Below are 15,599 nucleotides of genomic sequence, written 5' to 3' on the forward strand. Positions count from 1 at the left end.
GCCCGTCCTGTGGAACACCCTCCCATCAGATGTCTAGGGATGTCAGATGTCCAGAGTGGATGGGGTATAAATATATTATTATTATTATTATTATTATTATTATTATTATTATATCATTACACATTTATAGCATGCGCTGAAATTACACTAATGTCTTGTTTCTGTGGAAAGCACTATTCCAGAGAGCAGGTGCCACCACAAAAAGGCCTTCTTCCTTGTTGTAGTGCAAGAGACATCTGTAGGATGTAGCCCAACCAAAATGGCCTCTCTTAGTGACAAGGAGGTGTATATTGAAGTAGATGTTCAAATGTCCCTATTTTCATTGTGCAAATGTTGGAGGGTATGTGTTGCTTCTGATAACCTAGTTGATTGTGGCTTTGTAGATTAAGACCAATAAGTTGGCCCAGTAGCATATTGGCAGCCTGTGTAGCAATGTGATTTGCTTTGTGATGAACCCCTGCTCACAAAAGCCACCAGAAGCATATTGTGCACTGAGAAAATGGAAGGGAGTGGACCACCAGATGAAACATGTAGGGAAAGTGTTGGAAGAACGCATGTTATTTGCAATGGCATGTTGCACTCTGTGGAGGGAGGTGAGGTGAAGGGAACGGGAACAGCTCCAAGAATGACTATAAGGAGGCTAGAGGTGGTGTGACAGAGGGCATGGTAGCCAGGAAGCTAAACAATAACTTTACTGTCTCTCTTAAGCAAGAACAAAACAGCAAAAGAAGATTCCTTAGACCACCCAGATACAACTAAGTTCCTAAACTCTAAAATGCGACACTGCAAAATTGGTGTAATCTGTTGATGGGAGATAGAGACAGATAACCAAACAGAGAGTGGTGTCATTTGTTGCTACAAAAGTGGTCAGTCCAAAGCCTGCGTGTTCTATGGAGCTGCCCATGATATTTATTTCAAGGCATCTGTAGGCTAAGTTTCATACAATGATTCTGAAGGGCTAACAGTTTTGAGAACTGGACTATACAATAGTCAAATGCTGTGTCTCAATGTGATTTTTTTTTATCATTATGCTGAATCTTGGTGAAAATGTTGGTGTGGCCCTCAGAAGGCTGTCCAGAGGGGAATGTGGCCCTTGGACTGAAAAAGACTCCCTACCCATCAAGTAGAAAATTCACCCTGAGCTAGCTACTGTCCTTATGTTCACCCGGTCTTGGATGCCGCCCTCCTTCTTAAAAACACCTCCATTTTCTTCCCTTGTGAGCAAACTTCCCACGTCCATCTTTGGACCTATTCCCCTCCTCACATGCAGTTTCTCAGTAACTTCTTGTAAATAATGTTAAATGGAACAAATCTGACGTATTTTCTTAATGAATAATCTCTCCTTTGTAACACTTTATAAATCAGCTACTTTCAAATGGAGCCCATCAGGAATTAAGTGTGCTTGGAGGAGTTAGGGAAACAGATTGAGGAAGAAACATAAAAAGAGCTCAAAGCAGATATGATTTGGCCAAACAAACCCTACTGGGGATGGTGGTGCAGTATGGGGAGTGCAAGAACCTCATATTTCAAGGGTATAATCATCAGTAGAAGATGAGAGTCATTTAAGAGGCTTAAAACAAAGGAATGGAGAGGATCTTCTCTATGGAAAGAGGGTGGCCCTGTGAACTACTTTATAGAGGACAGCTATTTGACAGCATCTTCTCTCTGAAGGACTACCTGATCCAGGTTTGGTTTAAATATAAAATATCATAACAAAGGAGAGCAGGCAGGGTTTTGTGTTTGCCTATCAGCAGTTAGCACCTGGACTCAGCAGGCAAACAGCCAAAGCAATATGGTAAGATTCAGTCTATTTCTGTTTAAATCATAGGGTGGTATTCAACAAAGTTTTACTTAGAATAGACTTCTTGAAATGAATGAGCCTAAGTGAGGTCAACTAATTTCAATAGATCTACTCTGAGGAAAACATTGTTCAATACCACCCATAGCAATTATTTCCAAATTTGCATCTAGACACAGGAGGATACGTAAAAGTTATGGAAATATTTGTCCTCTTTTGTCCTTCATTTGGTGATGTGATTCTGCCACATCTCCAGAATGAAAGGGGTCATGCTAAGAGGTAGCCAACCACCAGACACTGGTGGAATGTGCACTCCGTGATAGTATGTGAGGAAGGGCTAGAAAACCACAGGAGGTGAGAGTGCTCTTGTGCTCAGGTCCTGCTTTTGGGTTTCCCACAGACATATACGTTTGGCTGCTGTAACAACAGGATCCTGGACTAGACGGGCCATTGGCCTGATCCAGCAGGCTCTGTTTAGGTTACCTTTGTTGTTTGTTGTTTAGTCGTATTCGACTCTCCCTGACCCCATGAACCAGAGCATGCCTTGGAAACTGTCACTTTCTTCTCAAAGCTTCTCCTTTTTTTTATGTCCATGGAGTTTTCTTGGCAAAATACTGGAGTGGATTGTCAGTTCCTTCTCCAGGTGGATCACATTTAGTCTAAACTCTCAGCTATGACCTGTCCGTCTTGGGTGGTCCTGCATGGCATAGCTCAGAGCTTCTTGGAGTTATTCAAGCCTCTTCACCATGACAAGGCAGTGATAATAATAATAATAATAATAATAATAATAATAATAATAATTTATTTATACCCCCCCAACTGGCTGAGTTTCCCCAGCTACTCTGGGCAGTTCCCAATCAAGTGTTAAAAACAGTACAGCGTTAAATATTAAAAACTTCCCTGAACAGGGCTGCCTTCAGATGTCTTTTAAAGATAGGATAGCTGCTTATTTCCTTCACATCTGAAGGGAGGGTGCTCCATGAAGGGGTAGTTTATCTTATGTTCCTCTTTTCTTTTGTGTTATTCTGGTGCATGGGAAATATTGGATGTATTTAGGGTGCATTCTAATTCATGTGGGATGATGGTGAGGCACAACAGGCCCAGCCAGTGTTTTGAGCGCGCATCCTGCAATGCTCTCCAGAATTCTCTGCAGCACACAGGAGGTTTAGAGAGCCATCTCTGCTATTAGGGAAAGTGGGGTGTCTGCCTAAGTGGTCTGGAATAGGCTGGGTGGTCGCCAGGAGGCCCGGGGAGATTCACTGTGATTTGGGGGTCATGGATCAGGGCCACAGGATAGATTGGAGAGGTCTGTGAATAGCCTAATAAGTGCACTATACGTTTAATGCAACATCACACCATGTTGAACAGTCATGGAATCCCCCCAAGAATCCTAGGAACTCTAGTTTGTTAATAGTGCTGAGAGTTATTAGGAGACCTCTATTCCACTCACAGAGCTATAGTCAATACCTCTTCCCAGGGAATTCTGGATCTTGTAGCACTGTGAGGGAAATAGGGGGTCTCCTAATAACTTTCAGAACTCATAACAAGCTACAGTTCCCAAGATTCTTTGGGAGACGCTATCACTGTTTAAAGAGGTATGATACTGCTTTAACTGCATAGTTCAGATGGACCTCAGCTTAAGCCAATATTAAGCATCTTCTTACAGTGGTGTGATGGAATTTCCTTTTGAGTCCAGTTCTGAACTCCTGTTTAGCTCTTTTCAGAGTGTTTAGTGCTTTGCAATTATTATTGTGAGCCTTTTGCCCTTTGTTCGCAGAAGGCCTCAAATGGGACCACTTCCAGAACAAGCAGGAGGAGTTAACTTCCCTGACCTGTTAAACTGCCATCAATCTTCCGCCTTTGTCCAGGGGTTAAATGGTTTGAAAAATGTGGTGTTGTACAAGTTCCTCCCTAGTTCACCATGGGAAGAAACCTGGCCTCCTGTTTTCACTTTCTCCTTTCACTTTCCCAGTGGATATAAAATATATGAGCATCCCACTATCTTGGCAACAGCTAACACTTTCCAAACGCTAAGTAAATGCAGTTTATGTGAGTATGCTAATTGTGATATCTAAATGGAAAAGCTGATTCTCATTTTTGGTCTAGAAGCTTTGTGCTTATGAGGTTTGAATGAATAAAAAATTGGTGCAGGACTGTGAGGAGGGGGAAGTGGAAAAAAATATCCTTTATGTCTATAGTGAGAAAATACCGGTAGTTATTGGTAGGGTGGTAAATCTTCTTGTCACCAGGATCTCTGCCAGATCTTACCAGGATCTCTTCCAGGTCTTGCCAGGAGGGAGGGGTACAAGGTTGATGTGGGACAAATGTGCACTGAAAATACCAGAGGATGTTTGGTGCAGTTGTTAGATTTGTTTTTGCCAAAGCGCAATTAAAATGTTATTATCTAGATATAATTTAGAAATAGAAAATCTTGAACCAGAAGAAAAGAACTTCACAGTACAGTGGTACCTTGGGTTAAGTACTTAATTCGTTCCGGAGGTCCGTTCTTAACCTGAAACTGTTCTTAACCTGAAGCACCACTTTAGCTAATGGGGCCTCCCGCTGCCAGAGCATGATTTCTGTTCTCATCCTGAAGCAAAGTTTTTAACCCAAGGTATTATTTCTGGGTTAGCGGAGTCTGTAACCTGAAACGTCTGTAACCTGAAGCGTATGTAACCCAAGGTACCACTGTAATAAGGTGCTTTTTGAAGATGGGCCCAAATGTAAAGGGATGGAGCTGGGATGGCTCACCATTTTTGGCCCTTGGTCAATTCTCCAGGGTGGTCACGTGCCAACAGTGGGTGTGCCCAGTGCAAAAGGGGCACCGTCCTACTAACCTCATTCTACCCTCAACCGTATCCCACCCTGTCTGCTTTCTTACACCCAGCCCAGGGGGTTGCATAAGCTATCAGCTTTCTCTTCCTTAGTCCCTATTTTGCCTTTGCAGAACCCACCTGGGAAAAGGAGGGGGAGAAAACTAGAATAAGTTGGCCTTATCTGCCATTGGCTTTGGTTCCACTTGTCATTTGCCTCCCTGCTTTCTGCCCTATTAGTCCCAATGTGCAGCAGCCACCGCTGGATGTGTCCACCCCGCACTCATGCATTCACACTCATCCCTGCACACACAAAGACTTACACAGTGTGTGCACATACAAATATACAGTTCATCAAATGATTGATCTGATGACTGGGGAGCTGGTCATTTGCATCCCTATCAGGGAGCTGGGTTAGAGAGAGATGCAAACCCCTCTCTCCACCCCAGCATTATGTCTTCTTGATTCTCCTCCCCCCTTTTGTCTACTTCACTTCTGAAATTAGAGGTGTCTTGGGAATGTCCTTGGGGGAGCAGATCTGGCCCTTACTTCAGTGGTTAGTAGACCCCGAGTGAAGGAAGGGACTGCAAGTCTTGTGATTCTGCATGAGCTGAGCTAGGAGCTACTGCCTTGAATGGAGTTCAATTGTCTTCTTTCCAGTCCCAGCACTGAGGATGGTGTTTTAGGAAACATATGGTTGTTTCCTTTTCTTTTTCTCTGCAGAAATTGAAGCTGCATCAGAATAGAGGTTCTTACGACTTCATTGGAGGCATCTCGATTAACAGCTGACTAAGGCTGTTCTCTCCCACTTATTGTTCCAAAGTTAATTTCCTTGAAGGTGTGTCTTGCAAGTGTTGCCACATTTGCTAATGGGGTGTTTGGCTCGTCTCTTGGCCTCACTGTAAACAAAGTATTAAGGTGACGAGCCTAACACGTCCATTAAACAACATAAAAATACTTCGTCTGGACAGTGTTATGAAGTAACCTATGGGCATACATTTTAGACTTAGATTCTTGAGGCCACTGTGATCAAAGAAATTAGGGCCGAGTTGACTCGGAAGCCTATGAAATGGATGAAATTCTGCAGGTGATATTGGGTTGTGGTAAAGTTTTTTGCACAACTTCCATCATTTTAGTGGGGCTCATCCATGAGAATTTTACACAAACTGTGAACTTTGTCAGGGTAATCCATTTCATTTCAGTGGAGCTGCACGAATTGCACTGCTTACACAGACCCTCCAAGTGTCCCTATTTTCCAGGGACGTCCCTGATTTAGAGAAGCCATCCCAGTTTCTGATTTGATCCCAGAATGTCCCGCTTTTTCTTAGGATGTCCCTGTTTTCACTGGAGAGATGTTGGAGGGTGTGGAGTTATTCAGCCCCCAAGGCATCTGAAGGCAACCCTGTACAGGGAAGTTTATTTTAAATGTTTAATGATTTATTATGTTTTTATATATGTTGGATGCTGCCCAGAGTGCTGGGGGAACCCATTAAGTTATAAATAGTAAAATTAACATTATGGAATGGGATGTCCCTATATTCATTTGGAGAAATGTTTGAGGGTATGTTTACAGTTAGTGGGCATACATGGGCCTTCCTGAAGTGTTGCCCCACATGTTTTACTAACTAGCTGTGAGCTTTTACCACTGCCCAGTTTTCATGAGCAAAGTGCAGTGACAATTCATAAAACACAGTGTCTGTTTTCGTGTGTGTTTAGCTTTACAGTCTGAAATGGCAGCCGTGCGTTATAAGGAGAAATCCCAGCAGCACAAACAGGAACAACAGCCTCCTTTCGTAACGTGCATAAGTGATACAAAACTCCTTTGTTTTAGAGGTTGATTTATGAACTTATTCTTATATACTTTTAAAGAAGTTTGAATTCTAATAAGATTACATCACCCCCTGGGATTCTGAGAATCCATATGTGCTTTTATTAGTCCAATTCTGTCATATAGCTTCTGCAGCAGGGATAGGAGCCAGGCACACTATTCATTTACGGTCAGAATGACCCAGGGTTTCCACTGACCCAAGATTGTATCTTAATAGGTAGAATCGACCTAACAAAGGCTGCAACGGTGGAACAGCTCTTAAGATTGTAGCCTGCATGAACATATGAAGGTATGTACGAAGTTGAAGATTTAGTTATAGCCCACCTCTTGACTGGATGATCCTCAAGGCAGCTATTGTGTTTCATCATTGGAATGGAATTATCCTAATGCTTGCTATGTTAGCTGATCAGCACATAGGATTGGGTTCATAACACATGCTTGTTCAGGAGACTTTGATTTGATATCTGAAATTCAACGTCTGTGGTGTTTTTTAGTTCTGGCTTTTGAACCCAATGATAAGATGCCAGTTCAGGCATGACCAAACACTGTAGGATAGGGATAGCATTTTAAATTGGGTGGAAGGAGCAAATTGTCATCCTCCCCCACTGACATAGTTTAACTGACTCAAAACATTGGACCCCACGTGTCATAAAGGATGTCGTTAAAGGAACACAACCGTGGTCAGTAGTGCAGCATGGATTTCCCAGCCAAAAGCTACGAGTGTCTTGTCATCTTTAGGATATTATAGCAGAGGGTTTTCCTGTTGAAACAAAACAAAACTTTCAAACAACGTGGCAAATCTTTTCCATGGAGGCTTATATAAAGAGCTGGTGTCTGTAATAAATCAGATACCAATAAAACCACACAATCTAAAACTAAAATATTAACAAGCTACAACATTAAAACAGCAGCAGTTTAAACCATATGGAACACCACATTTTGAAAAGCTGTTTGAAATAGGAATGGACAAATTTAAATTTGCTTTGTATTTTTAAGTAAATAATTCACACCTCTTGGACTAAAACTTTGAATTGAAAGTAATTGACCTCCAGATTTCACACGTCTCCAAATGTCATGATACAGTTCTGAGCTAAAAACAAGAACAACAAATGCATAGACATGCATGAAATGTATTTTAGGGTAAAATATATTATAATTATTTTAATTTATTACCTACACTTCAATCTAAGGTCCCAGGGTGGGTTACAACAACTTACATCATTAAACACACTTAGGGATCTGTACTTTGAGCTAAAATATGTATTTAAATGCGTATCTTGTGAACAAATTATATATTTAAATATGGATTTTCATATGAATGGCTTTTTTTAAACAAAACAAAACAGATTATTGCAAAAGAAAAAAGTCAATATGGACTCCAGAATGGACACATGAGAAAGTGGTGAGGACCAGAAATTGACTGTTTTCTCCATCTCTAAAAAAAGAGAGAAATTTTCCAGGTGTGAATAGTGCTTCAGAAGCATGGAGCCCCTCCTGGAAAAGGTCTTATCTTCTGTGCTTGTCAGTCCCATAGATCTTGACCGTTGCAGCGTAAAGAAAGGCCAGCCATGTGCTTCTGCATCTTAATACCTTGGCCAGGGTTAATCTGAGAAAATGTCGCCGAGCTGTTTACTTCGAGGGGAGACCAAGTATTTTCTTAGCACCACAGCAGTTCAGTTGGTGTACATTCTTACTTTGTCACTAGCTTCATGCACAAGGAACAAGCAGGTGGCATGCAAAGTAAGCTGAGCCTTACCTTGGTAAGTCTTTGGTGACTCAGCATGAGCCAGCATCGTTATACTCAAAGGGCTAAACCACTTCAGCAGTTAGCTTAACTCCTCAAAAGCATGTTTGGTGAAATAAAGGCAGAAAGCAATGGACCAGCTTTGAGGTGTTATCATGGGATATGCAAGCTGTTTGTCCACCACCATGCACTGCCTCCAGCAAGACCTCTCTTTCATATGGGAAATAACAATTGAACTCAGCAAGGAATGGTTCCTTATTTATTAAGCATGCCCCCCTGCCTTGTTCCCATCCCATTTTGAATGCTACATAATTTTTAGATATGCAGAGCCGAAACCTGCCCAGTAAGTCCTATATCCTGAGCAAGGAGACAATTATAGTGCAGAGATGAAGGAAGAAACAAACCAAATGTGGATGGATTATGGAGTCAAGAAACAGCTCGACACACTTGTCTGATCTTTCCCTTCGCTCAGGGGACCGCTGCGTTATTGCTCGCAATTCTCTTTTGTTTCAGTTGGTTATTGCAATAGTAATTGCTCATCAGTGTATAATAAACCATGTCTTGTTTATCTCATAAATGGCTGGGGCTGTTTGTCATTCCTCCAGGGAGAGTGTTGAAAGCATGGTGGGTTTCTTAGTGGCGTCATGGTTCTGGGAATACTCCTGCAAATGGGCTCCAGATGCCCATTCCCCCCACCCCATGTTAGCTCTCTTTCTCCAAGGTGAAATAATCTCTTTGCACCAGGCTGGGAGGATGGGGAAAATCTTATCTCACTCTTCCTGACCCCCACCTGTGGCAACGAATCTCCACCACCTGTCTCAATATAGGTATTTCACCTGTATTTCTTGATTACATGAAGCGATCTTCTGCCACCCTGGGCTGCTTGGGGATGAAGGTCAGAGTATAAATTCAATAAATGAAATAATCCAACAAATAACCAATTCTTAGAAATTGCTTGTTGCAATGTGCCATCACCGAAATTTCCACATTTAAAATGTCGTTTTCATTGGTAGACCCCTTTTAGATCTGATGAAGAGTGATTTCAATAGGTGAGTCTCAAAACCAGCCTTTGGCTAAAGCTGAAGTCAAAATGTTTAAAAAAATCTCTTTCTCTCTCCCAACATGAATTGAATTCCACTCAAATAGGTTTATGAAAACATGTATTAGGAAGTCCCTTATTATTATGAATGCTGATGACACTCAGCTGTGTATTTCCACAATATTTGACTCATGAGATGGCATGTGAGCCATGGACTGGTGCCTTGATGTAGTGGTGGGATGGATGAGCATAAATAAGCTGAGCTTTAACCCTGTCAAGATGGAGGCACTGTGGATGAGTGGGACCCATGTTCAAGAAACTGGTCAATTGTCTGCGGTGGATGGGATTGCGCTCACACTAAAGGAGCAGGTATGTGGTTTGCAGATGCTTCTGGATTTAGCTTTATCAATGGAGGCCCAGATAGCCCCAGAGATTAGAAGAACCTTTTACCAGCCATAATTAGTAGGACACATATGACTGTTCCTGGACTGGGAGAGCCTGACCACAATAGTTCAGGTATGGATGTTGCAGGTACCACAGCGTACTTGTTTCACACTTGTAAGAAAATAGGCAGGCAACTTTTTTCTATTCATTTTGATGCCTGCTTAAAATTTACCTGTTTACCCAGGCTTTCCCTGTGGAGTGATCCAGTTAAATTGCTGTACTAATCTGATCTGTTGCTTCTGTAATTGATTAATTTGTCTAATTTTGTTTTTGATTTTATGATGTTTGCCAGCATATTTTTAATGTTGAAGGAAGAGATATATATATTTTTTGCAAATAGATAAGGTGACATTGGACTTTCTCTTATATTCAAACACTGTCTTCCGCCATCCCTTCAAAACTGCAACGCATAGCATGGACTGGAGTTAAGATCTACTGTAATAATCTTATGCCATGCCATGGTTGCTTTTTAAATGTATTTTGATAGTTGTTCGTTTTATGTAATTTTTAAATTTCAGGTCCAGGATGTAACTACATCTTAAACTAGCGGTAGCCAACGTGGTGCCTTTCCTATTTTGCTGGGCTCCAGTTCCCATCAGCCCCAGCCAGCTAGGTCAGGCATAATGGGTATTGTAATCCACTGAAGGCTCACTGGGCACTACATTTGCTATCCTTGACTTAAAGTGAGAAAGAGCAGCTCCAATGAAACCCTCTAATGAAACCCTCCATGCTTACCCACAACTTCCACTGGCTGTGTTGCCCAGACACATGTGGAGTAAGATCTGGAAATACTTCTGTTCATTAGGAGCACATTTCAAAGAGCAGGTACGAAGACTAAGGCTGCATTCAGACAGCACTTTATTCCGTTTTCCGAATGTTTCCTTAACTGACATTCCCCACATTTTGTGATATTTCACACAGCTTCTGGAAATCTAGTGGATTCCCGTAGAAGTTTAGTAATAATTTCCATGTCAATTATTTCTAGAAAATAATCAATTTGCAACCCCATTGACTCAGAAAACAAGCCTAGGAGTTTTGCACTGTAATTTCACGTGACAAATTTGGGGCTGCATATAGTGTTTAAAACTTAGCACTACATGGTGTTATAAAATAAAGTCTTCCCAAGTAAAGGATTAAAGAGCACTCTCACCAACATTAAACCCCCCACACTTTGAGCTGGAAACCTGAGCAGATGGGAGATACTTAAAAAGCTTCCTTCAACTAGAGCAATTTAGTGGTGCTATTCCTGGATGTGAAATTCCTGGATGTGAATGCTGCCAAACTTTAGCAATTTTTTCCTCCCAAAGGGAGATTCCAGTATGATGCTGCTGATTTGGAATTCATTTACAGATTTTATATTATCAGATGTGAACTGAATAGAATCTGGGGTCAGTGAGCTCCCTGTTGACAAGGGAATTCTCCTTCTGCAGGTGATAATATACATGTCTTCATCTTGCTTTCCTCATTCATGATTATTTGGGAGAGGATCACACCCACTCTAATAAGTCCCCCCCCCCTTTTATAACTACATATTGTTTGTGTCCATGCCTAGTTTGCAAAGCAACAGGCATATCTTCCCTTTGCATGGCTTGGCCTTCAGGCTTTCAATTTGTAAGAACATTCCGCACAGAGATGTTCTTTTAGGGAGCTTACAGACTGTTGCTCTTTCCAGGTGGGATTCAGTCACTTACCAACATATTTTGGTTGCACAATTATATGGGAGACTTGCACCACAATCTCACTTCCTCAGAAGATCAGACAAAAGAAAATGGTGGGAAAATGCCATGGGAATAGTGGGATAATGCTTGATGCATCTAACTTTGCCACAAACAAAATAAGATGAATGCTCACTAAACAGCCTATTATTCCTAATCTCCGTGAAAACAAATCAAATGATTCCTAAATAAACAGGTCATCTTAAAGCTCCCTTATTCTGTTCATACCCATATATACATATATACAGAGGCGGAGCAACCTGCTCTGGTATCTGGAGCAGTGCTTGTCCCAGGGGGCGTTGCACACATCCAAGGGGGCACGGTGAGTGTTCAGGGGGCTGCGTAGCAAGTGGTGGGCACCCTGGGAGGTGCCACCGATCAGGGGTCAGCATTTTGTCACCCCCACTTTGGAATGGTACCCGGGATGGACCGCCCCCTGCCCCTGCCTCGGAACGCCCCTACATATATATGCTAAATAAAAATAAGAGACACTTTAGGGTGATAATGATGATGATGATGATGATAATTTATTATTTATACCCCACCCATCTTTCCCCAGCCACTCTGGGCGGCTTCCAACAAAATATTAAAATGCAATAATTAATCAAATATTAAAAGCTTCCCTAAACAGGACTGCCTTCAGATGTCTTCTAAAAGCCTGATATGATGAAATGAGCTGTGGACTATTAAACATATCCCGCTATATCTATAGAAGTCTTCAAGGTTGCAAGGGCCTATGGCTACAAGCAAAAAATAAATAAAAAAATTATTGGATCGTTTTTAAGACACTGCAGGGATCTTTGTGCTCTTCATTGCAACAGACGAATGGTGTTTCTGCTACTTAATGTATACAGAGTTTAATGTCAAAATAGGCTTTTAAGCAGTTTGCAAGCACAACAACCATTGGCACAAACATTGAGATATAAAGATCCATTTTTTTTTTAAAGTCCAATAAAGCTACCCCATTAAAACAACACACCAATTAAAGCAAAAGACTCAGGTCAAGAGATCAAGGGCTAGGGTCCTAAATAAAACAAATGGTACACATAAGAAATGATTATGGCTGTTACCAAGTAGAATTCTGAAGAAAACTATCAATGCTTAGGATAGTTATATTTGAAGCCATAGAAAGGTTGTTTTCTTCAGCAGCAACTATAGTTGGATCCAGTTCTGACCTTTTAGCAGCATCCAGATACGGACACAATAGCCTTTTACCTCAAGTTCAAACTTAGTGCTACGTGTCAACAGGATTCTGCCGTGGTTAATATATTAATGACATCAAATACCTTCACAGGTGCTATTTTAACAGAGTGCCAGCATTCTGTTATTAGAGGTGCTTGAGGTCTTTGGGAAAGCTGGATGATTCAAGAATAGTCACTGGAACTATTGTTTTGTCCAGACAATCATTTGGGGGCGGGGAGAAGCAAAGTGCATTGGAGCTGGGTCACAGACAGCGATACATTTCTTTCGCTATTTGAAAGGTATCCTGAGAGAACTAGCTCTATAAATTGGAAACAGATGGGCAGAAATGCATGTTTGGCCATGGAGAACTCATAGGAGCACAGCACAGTTAAGTCAGGTGTCTGACACTCTGTGACATTTTTGTGTCTCGGTAGAAAAGGAGAAAACACCTGGAGAGGCTTGAGTGATTGGTATTGGTGGTGGTGAGTTAACATTTTTATAGTTAGGATACAATGGTAACTGCTTTAATGATGTGCTCCAAATTTAATAAACTGTGCATTTGCAAAAAATTATTTATTTATTTATTTATTTATTAGCATCACATTCGGTCTTCTGGATCGCACACAGAGTACATTCTGTAATGCTTCCTGCTCCCCCAGAGATGTGCATGAAGTGTGGAACATCATGGCTTTTACAATGGTCAGTAATGATGGTTCCTCTGGTGCGTGTGATTCTGGCACATGCATGTTAAGTAACATGCAACTATTATGCAAACAAGTGCCTTCTTTTGTCCCACTTTTGACAACGAATTGTGTCTTTCTGGCAATGTGTAAGTGGCCACCCTATTGATATAAGACCTGAAGGAGTCTCAGTATTGCCTGTGTATCAGAATGAATCTACTTTAGAACCATCAGCCTATGCTGTAGTAAAGGTAAAGGGACCCCTGACCGTTAAGTCAAGTCATGGATGACTCTGGGGTTGCAGCACTCATCTTGCTTTATTGGCCGAGGGAGCTGGCATACAGCTTTCAGGTCATGTGGCCAGCATGACTAAGCCGCTTCTGGTGAACCAGAGCAGTGCACGGAAACGCCGTTTACCTTCCCAGTGGAGCGGTACCTATTAATCTAATCACTTCGTGCTTTCGAACTGCTAGGTTGGCAGGAGCAGGGACCGAGCAACGGGAGCTCACCCCGTCGCGGGGATTCGAACCGCCGACCTTCTGATCGGCAAGCCCTAGTCTCTGTGGTTTAACCCACAGCGCCACTATGCTGTAGTCCCTTGGCATATCTAAGAAACTATGTTGATGGAGCAACATATTGACATATGCATTTAATTAACACATAGCATCTCTAGGTGTTTTTTGTGAATTGTTGTTTTTGCTTTTTGCTCATATCTTGCAGATAAGAAGTCCACAGCCCCACTTTGCTTTTTCACCTTTGGGGGAATACATGCCCTGGATGAATTTAATTTCCAGGTGCTGCATTTTTACCTCCTTGGATGTAATGTTTTGCCTGTAAATGTATATTTTTGAACATTTATTTTTCTCCTGGTCCTGCGTCGCCTATAAAGTATCTCATCTGTCTCACACTTCTTCACCATACAGAATGCTTGCAAGTGGCCTCTTTTGCGTCAAGTTACTATCCCCTGGTTTCCAGAACAATATGTGTATCTAACCTCTGGGGATCAGGGGGAAACCCAAATGTTTTCTATACATACAGATGGAAATTATTGTTTCTGCATTTGCAATATATTTCACATCACCATTATAAAACACCTTTGTGTCATATCAGACAGCTTGGAAGGTATTATTGAAACTATGCCGTGTATGTTTTCTCCCATGGATTTGTTAATTGCACAGCTAATACTTGATACATGTGTAAAATATTACTCAAGCTTCGCTGTCATCTCCCTCCCACCCCAATAGTATTGAAACCAGATCAAACTGCAATGAAGTAATGGGATTTTGTTATTGTCAATGGTTTTCAAGCTTTCTCACTTCAAGGAACCCTTTCCACATTGAAGGCCTGGAAGACTGGTGCTGAATCCATGTGTTCTGCAGGGGATTCTGGGAAATCTATTAGCCAGGGCAGTATATAAATCACATTTTAGACTACAGCTCCCACCAGCTCCAGATGTACCCATCACATCTGCAGGGTACCAGGTTCGCAAAGGCTGAACCGGGGCACATGCTCAGTTCATGCAGGGTGTTTTTCAGGCTTAACGTATTGCTTGCAGCCCAATATCCTACTATATATATATATATATATATATATATATATATATATTTCACATTTACAAATCCTAGGGCAATATACAATGAACATGACAAAATCATCACACCGAACTAAAATGCAATAGTCCCATCAATAAAGAGATAAATAATAACAAAGAGAAACAAAGAAAATGTATTTCAGACAGCAGCCAACGGACCAACAGTTAGAATGTTTAAGCCAGGGATCAGCACACTTTTTCAGCAGGGGGCTGGTCCACTGTCCCTCAGACCTTGTGGGGGGGGTGGACTATATTTTTTGGGGGAAAATGAACGAATTCCTATGCCCCACAAATAACCCAGAGACGCATTTTAAATAAAAGCACACATTCTACTCACATAAAAACACGCTGATTCCCAGACCATCCTTGGGCCAGATTTAGAAGGCAATTGGGCCGGATTCGGTCCCCGGGCCTTAGTTTGCCTACCCATGGTTTAAGCTGTCTGGTTCAGGGGGCAGGGTTTAACCTGTGGCTGAAAAGATTATAATGTTGGCATGAGTCGTATCATTCCGTGTAGAGGGTGCTCCTCCAAATTTGGAGCACCAGCATATTGCAAATAATTGCACCTTAGAAGGCACCCAACATATTTCTGCAGATGTACACTAGCAGGGGAAGCTTGAAATCGTAGGGCAAGTGGGGGATGCTTTGGAGACAGAAGAAAATAAAATGTTGCATTGGGCAGCCTCCCCCTCCTGGCGGAGGAAGAGGGTCGGGGGGAGAGCACCGCCCCTGGCAGCGCAATCCCGGTGGGGTGGAGAGCAGGTG

The sequence above is a fragment of the Podarcis pityusensis genome (genome assembly GCF_964106645.2).
Source record: "Podarcis pityusensis genome assembly, chromosome: 9".
Classification (NCBI taxonomy): Eukaryota; Metazoa; Chordata; class Lepidosauria; order Squamata; family Lacertidae; genus Podarcis; species Podarcis pityusensis.